General features: G+C 58.5%; 1 long non-coding RNA gene across 1 annotated transcript; it reads left to right on the top strand.

The window, feature by feature from the left end:
* Window positions 1–31: 31 nt before the first annotated feature.
* On the top strand, window positions 32–5849 carry LOC121035004 (uncharacterized). The gene is made up of 2 exons (XR_005792719.1): window positions 32–633; window positions 3163–5849. It is a non-coding gene; the product is annotated as an uncharacterized LOC121035004 (long non-coding RNA).
* Window positions 5850–7754: the final 1905 nt, after the last annotated feature.

Below are 7754 nucleotides of genomic sequence, written 5' to 3'. Positions count from 1 at the left end.
GGGGGGGCGCGGGCGGCGCAGCGGGGTCCCGGGCGGGGCGCAGCGGGCCGCGGGGCTCCAGGCGCGCTCCCCGCACTACTCCAGTGCCATGGTGCGCCCGAGGAGCCGCTGGGTTTAGAGCTGGGGCAGGCGGCGGAGGGATACTACGGCCGGGAGCCGCCTCACCCCTCCTCAAACTTCCTGACATTTGAACTCATTGGTGCGCCTCGTATCCCTGCGCCGGGATGAGCCGGCGGCTCCACGTCAAATAGTGCCGTCGCCGCCCCCCCACCCCCCGCGGGAGGGCTCCCCGCGCCCCCAGCTTGCGCCCCGCTCCGCGCCTGGCCTGGAGCGCGGGTCCCCGGCGCCCCAGCCAGGCCGAGCGCCCGCTGGCCTTTTGCAGAAGTTTGGGTCACCTTCGAAACGAATCCTTCTGCCCCACCCCTTTGAAAAATTGATTTGGGAGTTGGGGAATGAAGGCTTTCTTTTTTTCTTTCTCGCTTTCTTTATTATTAATATTTTGTAAAGCTTCAGCGCTAAGCGGAGTGGCCCCATGCGAGGCCAGACTGCGCGGACGGCGGGGAGCGCAGCGGCTCCACCAGGGGAAGGCGCCGGCCGGGAGTGGCCGCCTGGGGACCCCGTCTGTCGGCCGAGGTAGGTCGCTCCGGGCTGAGTTGGCGTCCCCTGGGCGGCGGCGCCTTCCCAGGGCCGTTTTGGTCCGCGGAGGGGCTGGCTGCAGGATTGAGGGACGGAGACCGACAGGAGGGAAGGGCTGCTGGCCCAGGACTGACCAAACGGGGGATCCTGGCCCAGGGAGAGGGGGATTGGGTCCCGGATTGGGGGTTGGGGGTGAGGGGTCCGGAAAAGATTCAGGCGTGGCAGGGATTGGGTGGAGGGGTAAGCGAAGGTCCTGAAAGTGTCCCGGAATCAAGGATGGGGAACACTGGGCAGGCGAGGAGGGTCAGGCCCGGGTTCAGGCAAGGGAGAGTTTAGAGGACGATTAGGTCTGAGAGAGGGGTCCCGGGCAGAGGCGGGGGCATTGAATGAGAACCTGGCCTCGCGGGATTTCTAGTTGCACGGGTAGAGGGTGGTGGCCCGGAGGTCGGTAACTGAAGGCCCAGGACGATGTGTGTTCGGTTGCTCGATGGAAACGGGATTGGCCGCTGGGATAGGCTACTTTTGGTGACGGAGGGGCCGGGCTAGGGGTCTGTAGGCCGCACCTGACAGGGACAGCGCCCTGGTCATATTGGGCAAAGTGGGCTTTGGCGCTGAGGAGTAAAAGGCCGGTAAGACCGAGCAGCCGACTCCCGCGCACGCTGGGCCTGGCACCCACCCCGCCTGGCACCGCGCTCGGTGCGCAGGCCGCTGCGTTTGGCTACAGTGCATCGCGCCTAGGCTGGCCGTGTCTTCGGCTCCTGGGTCTCCACCAGAGGCGCGGCGCGCCCAGGAGCAAGGGGGGCAGGCGCGGGCTGACCCCTCGAGCCGCTGCGGGGCGGCCCCCGGCCCCTCCCGGAACGGAGCAGCGGTGCGGAGCGGGGCGGGGGCGGAGGGCATGGGAGGCGGGTCCCCTGACCCCGCTGGAGGCGAGAGGGCGGATCGGATTTGGAGCCTGCCAGAGGCTTGGTCAGAAGTGGCCCCCTATGCCGCGGGGCCCCGCGGAGGGGCCCGGCTTTGTGGAGGATTAAATAGCTCCCGCCCCACCCCAGTACCTGCGTGTGTGTCGGTGGGTATCTGTGTGTGTCTGTGTGTGTCGATGCTCCCGCCTCGGAGTCTGTTGCATGCCTGTGCACCGTGTCTCTGTGCAATGCAATATTTATGTGTGCCCGAGACTTTGTGGGTTTGGAGTGTGTGAATCTGTGCATCTGGGTGTGATTCCCACGTGTGTGTGTCTGTGTGTGTGTGCGCGCGCGCGCATCTGCAGTTCCTAACATGCTTCTGTATCTTCTGTGTTTTTGTAGGTCTTTGTGTGTGTCCCCGGGTCGTTGTATGTGGGTGCCGACGTCTTTGTGTGTCTCTCAACCTCTGTATTGTGTCTGTGGGATACTTTTCTTTTGTGTCTTCCGGTCACCTTTGTGTGTCTGAGTGTATCTACGAGTTTCTGGATGATTCTGTGTGTTTGCTTGTATCTCAGAGTTTTGGGTGTTTTTTTTTTTTTTGCGGGGGGGGGGGGGGGGTGGTTGTGTCCGTCTGTGTTTGCGAGCGCGGTGTCGTGTCTCCGTGTATTTCTCCGCGTCTTTGTGTGTCTCTATCCAGCACGGTGGATGAGTGGATGTGTAGCATCTTCCGCGCTCCCTTGGTCCCTTGTTCTTGAGCAGCCCGTAAGGCCCTGCGCTCCCGAGTTTGGGCCTGGGCCTGGGCCGCCTTCCTCGGGCATCGGGGGCGGGGGCGCGGCAGCTGCGGGAGAAGCCTGGCAGGCAAAACTCGGGCGCGCAGAGCCTGGTGCAGGACAAGCAGACCGACCGGGCGCATTCTGCCCTCTGCTGGCAGCGTTACGTCCCTGCACCCGATGCCTGTAGGCGAAAAGGGTCCTGGTTCCGGGCCCAGACCCTTGCCTTCTCCTTCAGAGCACACTTGGGAATACTTTCCGGTCTCAGACCTGGCACACTCACCCCGGAACCACACTCTGGGAGCAGTGTTCCATCCTCCTCTCCCTGTCTCCCCACCTTCCCTGTGACGGCCTCTTCCTCTGCACAGTTCTCCCCTTAGGCCAAATGGGGGCCCTTGTGGCCCCACCTCAGAGGCTTCTCTGACCCTGAGGCTGGTTCAGGAAGAGTCAGAGCCCCCGATTGCGGGGGGTGGCGTTCCCGGGGCCACCCAAAAGCCACGTCTCAGTGTAGGAGGACGCGCCAGTCGCCCAGCTCTGGCACCCCGGCTGGCCTGTCCCGGGGCGCACAGAATCTTGGCACATCACGCTGGCACGCCCGCCTGAGTCACAGCCCACACCACCGGGGCCGACATCGGAAAGGCCAGGGATTGTGCTTAGAGCCACTCTCGGCTGCCAGGGTGCAGGCCAGGCCCAGGCATGGGCTGCTCTTTCCGCTCTGGCAGTGGGGCTGCTCAGTCCACAAACTGGGGTCCCTCTCCATGTCCTCCCTGCCCAGTGACTATTCATCCCCTCACCACACCCCCACAGTCTGGATCACCATGTAAGTCCTTTTCTTTGCCCTTTGTCCCTGCTCCCAGCGTCCTTCTTTCCCCCAGCTGAGTCTGCGGTCCCAGGTCCTTGGCACACAGATGCGCAGAGCACCCAGGTCTCTCTCAAGCACAGTCTCGGGGCCTGCCCTTCCCACCGCTTGCCCTGTGGAAGTGGCTAGCTGGAAGGGAGTGGCCTAGGCCCTGAGGCCGGTACTGCCCTTAGGCAGTGAGCAGCACCTCGCTCAGAGCAATGGAGCCCCCTCCTTCTGGCACCCACTGACACCCCCTAGGCGGTTCAGTGCTCACAACGCCCGAGGCCGCCCGCACCCAGGCGCTCCGGCTGATCCGGGATTCTCTGTGGCTTGGACTTCAGCCGTAGAAACAGCTTCGGATTTTCTCCACCTAAGGAAAGACCCAGCCGGCTGTTTGGAATCCCTTGGAAGGAAGCAAGAACCAAGAAGGAAGCTCTAGGTGGGAGTCCCAAGTCCCCCAACCCTGCGGATGCTTCATCTCCACGGAGCCCTTCCTTACACCCCCTTGCTCCTCTCTTGAGGGGACTTGCACTTTCTGCGCCTGCCTGTGCTACTGGCCGTCCCCAACGCGGCCCTCTGGCCACCCCCTCCCTCCCCACGGTGGAATTCTGTCTGTCCTCCTTGGACTGTGCTTCTGACCAGAACTGAGTGGAGGGAGAGGTCCCTTCCCAGTTTACAAACCCAGCTAGAAGCAAGGGCTGGGACTCAGTACAGGGCAAAGCCGGCGGGTGGCCGAGTGCCGCGGAGCAGGGAGGCGCGCGGAGGGGGGAGCTGCACGGGATGCGGGATTCCAGCGTGCCAGGAGAGTCAGGGCTGTCCGGGAGGCCAGAGTGCTCAGACCTGTCCCACGCTGCCCCGGCACCACTGGCCCCGGCGATCCTCAGATATCCGGGAAGCACACTGGACCAGAGCCACCCCAAGACTCAGCCTGGGTTGGGGGCCGCTATTCCCTGGCGGCAGCTGGGATCCGGAGATCCGGGAGCTCTGGAAGTGGAGCAGGACAGCAACATCAGAGGTGGAGTGGCCTGGCCTTTGGAGCCAGTGCTAACCACGCTCTCTTCTGAGCTCTCTTCCGAGCACACCGCAGCATGTTGGACCCTAGGGCACGTGTGGCAAAGGCTCAGGCACTTCTCGGCTAGCAGAGAGAAGAATGCGTGTAATGGGCAACCCCGTCACCTTCCCACAGCCCAGAGGAAAGTGTCTATGATCTTCCTGTGCCTGCGGAGGGCTCACGGAGCCCCTGAGCCAGGTGGAAGGCCAAAAAGAGGAATGACTGGGGGCAGGGTCAAACTGGGGTCCCCCAGACTCAGGGCTGAGAATGGGTTCTCACTCTCCCACCTGGGGTTTTCTAGGCTAGTGAGAGGGAGGTGGCAGGGGACAGGATTTTAGGCAGAGTTGGCTGGTGAGACACAGGGTGTGTGGCTCTGAGACTGTGTGCTGGTACATGCCTGCATGCAACGTAGAGGACTGTCTGAGCCCCAGCAAAGTCTTTCTGTCCTCTTGCAGCCCAGCCCCTCCTCAACCAGCTGGTGGGGCCTCTGGCCACAGACCCACGACTTTTCAGTGCAAAGTCTGGGTCATTAGTCCTGGAATTCCTCCCGGAGGGTTAGGAGATCAGGCTCAGATCTAGAGGCTTCTGTCTGTCCTCAGGGCTTGGAGAAGGACAGTGCCCTGGCCAGGTGGTCCACAGCTAAGGTCTTCTACCTGCCGGCAGTGCTTCGGAGCGGTCAGAAGCAGGTCTCGGAGTTACCAAGGTCTGGTTCAGGATCTGGCTGTGGGACTCCGGAAAGTCCTGCCTTTTGTTTGCACCTCAGCTTCCTCATCTGTAAAGGGGGCATAGTAATAGCCTCTGTCCCACAGGAGTGTTGAGAGGATGAAATGTTAAGTTCTTACCACGGTGCCTGGCACATCGTAGGCCTCTAGAAGTATTTGGTGAATAATTGGATAAAAGGGAGTCCGTGGGACTTGGGGAAATCACAGCTGTCTCCTCTCCCAACCGGGACCTGAGGGGGAAACAGACATGCTGAGCTCAGCCATTTATCTTCCTTTAGGGCAGGTGAAACTCCCATCTAGGCAGCTGTGGGCGGGGCACAGGAGATTCCCCAGGCGGTGCCCAGATGCCCAGGACAGACAGCCTTCTCCAATTGCCCTGGCTGTGGGGCCTGGGCCTGAAGTGCCTTTGGAAGGCAACAGAATGAGGGGGTTCAGCCTAGTGCATCAAAACTGACCTGTAGGACTCTCGAGGTGCCATTTATATTTATTTTTTAAAAGGCACTTTCCTCAAGAATCTTTGCATTTCTTGCCAAATGGATGGGCTGAGTTATTTCAGCAGCCCATCTAGAACCAGGGGCTTCCCCTACCAAGGACCTGAACCAGAACAAAGGAAAAGCCAAGGACTGAATTTGGAGCCATAAAAGCCCCATTAGGACACTAAGAATAACTTGCAGAGAAACATTTTATATGAATTGGACACAAATTCACAAAAGCAAGAAAGTTCATTGGTCTCCACCCTGAGGGTCCATGGCTGGGGAAGGGGGCTGGGTGTGATGCCGAGGCCAGCGCCCATCCTATTTGATCTTTATCTCAAATCCACTTCAAAACGCTGGGGATTGGCGGAGTTGGAGGTTTGCCCCTTCCTGTAATTATTTGGTGTCTAGTAAAGTTTTTATGAGTGTCTGTGCAAATAAATGCATTTGATGTGCATTTGTTTTGGCTAGTGCCGCTTTATATAGGAGGCGTGTGCGTCTTCTGTTGGCCCTCAGAAAAGAAAAGAGTGAGAGTGAAAATAAAAATAAAGCCAAGATATCCGGACCAGGCAGAGGGGGCGGAGCGGGGGGCAGTCCCACGGCCAGCCACCGGCCCTCTCACGCAGGGGCTCGTGGGCACTGGGGCTGCTGCTTATTGGGTTTCTAGCCGTTGGGTTCGCTGCTGCTCGGGACTAGGAGCCGCTCAGGGCTGGGGGGAAGGCTCGGTGAAGTCCAGATTCTAGAAAGGTTTTTTTGGAAACAGAACTCTGCCTGCCTTTTGATTACTGTCCTCTGGGTGTTCTTGGTGAAATAAAATGAATAATAAATCAGGGTGTTTGGCGGGGGGCATTGCTTGATCATTTAAGTGGCGGAGTATGCCTATTTCTCTAGAATTTGAGCTCAGCAGAATCTGGCTGAGAGGCAGGATGAACAGGGATGTGGCTTCCTGCTCTCTCCAGACAGGGCAGCTGGGCTGGGGCAGGATGGGTGTTCTCCTGGGTGGCTGGGAAAGCAGGGGTTCTCCGTCAGGGTGAGGAACCAGTTCAGGGTTTTCAGGTGCCCTTGTTCAGCTGGTGCCTGGGACGCAGCCTGCAGGTGCATCCAGTTTGGCCCCCGCTGTCTCTCCGCCCAAAACCACAGCCTTGATTTATTTGTTCTAAAATTATTTTAGCGTTTTTATTGAAGTGCAATATACATATAAAGAAGCGCACAAAGCATGAGCATAGAAAGCGGACACACTTGTGTCCCCAGCACCCAGATCAAGAGATTATTTCCAGCTCTCCAGAGTCTCTCCTTCTGCTCCCTCCCAGGAATGCCACACCCTTCTTCTCAAGGAAACCACTATCTGGGTTTCCATCACCGTATGTGAGTTTTGCCACTTTTTGAATTTTGCATAAATGGAATCGTACAGCACGTATCCCTTACCATACTTTAATCCTGAGATTTTAGATGAAAATACAGGTTTTTTTCTCCTGAAAAATCAGAGGTCTGATCATCTTGGGTGATTATTCCATTCCAGCAGGGTGACGACAATGTGGGGCTGAATTGTGTCTTTCCCCCTCCCCCTGCCACAGGACACCCGCCCTCTTCTGTTTACCAGGGGGCATTCATGTTGTAACTCCCGATGTAAGCCTATATAGCTCCTTTCCCATCTTCAATTCCTCCTCAAAAGGAATTGTTTTATGTATGCTGGGGAAGTGCATCCAGAATCTTCTCCCGTCCCAGTCCCCCCATCTGCATCCAATACTCTCTGAGGTAGAAATCCTGAGACCTCTTAACAGGTGAGGAAATCAGCACTGCAGAGAGGTGAAGTCACTTACCCGGGGTCACACAGCATTGAAGTGTCAGATTCTGGATTCAAACCTGGACTGGCCGGGCTCCAAACCCCGGGCTCTTGTCACCTCCCCACACAGCTCCCCTGGGCATCCAGGCCCAGGCGTGAACAATCCCCTCCTGCCTCCTTCCAGCAGGGAGGAAGCTGGACTTTTTCCAAAGGAAACGCTGGGAAACACAAAACCCAAAACAGAAAACAGGGCAGGGATGGTTCCCAGGCCCCAGCAGCCTAACCTCGGGTGATGCAAGTCTAGTCTGGGATGAGCTGGTCTGGACTGGTGCGGCCTCCCCAGATGCATCAAGGGAGGGCGGTGTCATGCCATCTGCTGGGAATCTACTACATGCCGGGCACTTCCTTTGTGTTGTTCCTGAATACTCACAACGCGCCCCACTTCACAGATGAGAAAACTGAGCTTCAGAGAGGTCAAATGTCCTGCCTGAAACCACAGGTGTACGAGTGGCCATGTTGGGTTTTGAATGCATTAATTGTGACTTCAGTGTCTTTGTTCTCCCCCATTGGTCTCACTCT

Source organism: Herpailurus yagouaroundi, unplaced genomic scaffold (genome assembly GCF_014898765.1).
Source record: "Herpailurus yagouaroundi ecotype Mexico unplaced genomic scaffold, PumYag 160, whole genome shotgun sequence".
Taxonomy (NCBI): domain Eukaryota; kingdom Metazoa; phylum Chordata; class Mammalia; order Carnivora; family Felidae; genus Herpailurus; species Herpailurus yagouaroundi.
The sequence above is the reverse complement of the archived record's forward strand: the minus strand, read 5'-3'. Positions and strand labels throughout refer to the sequence as shown.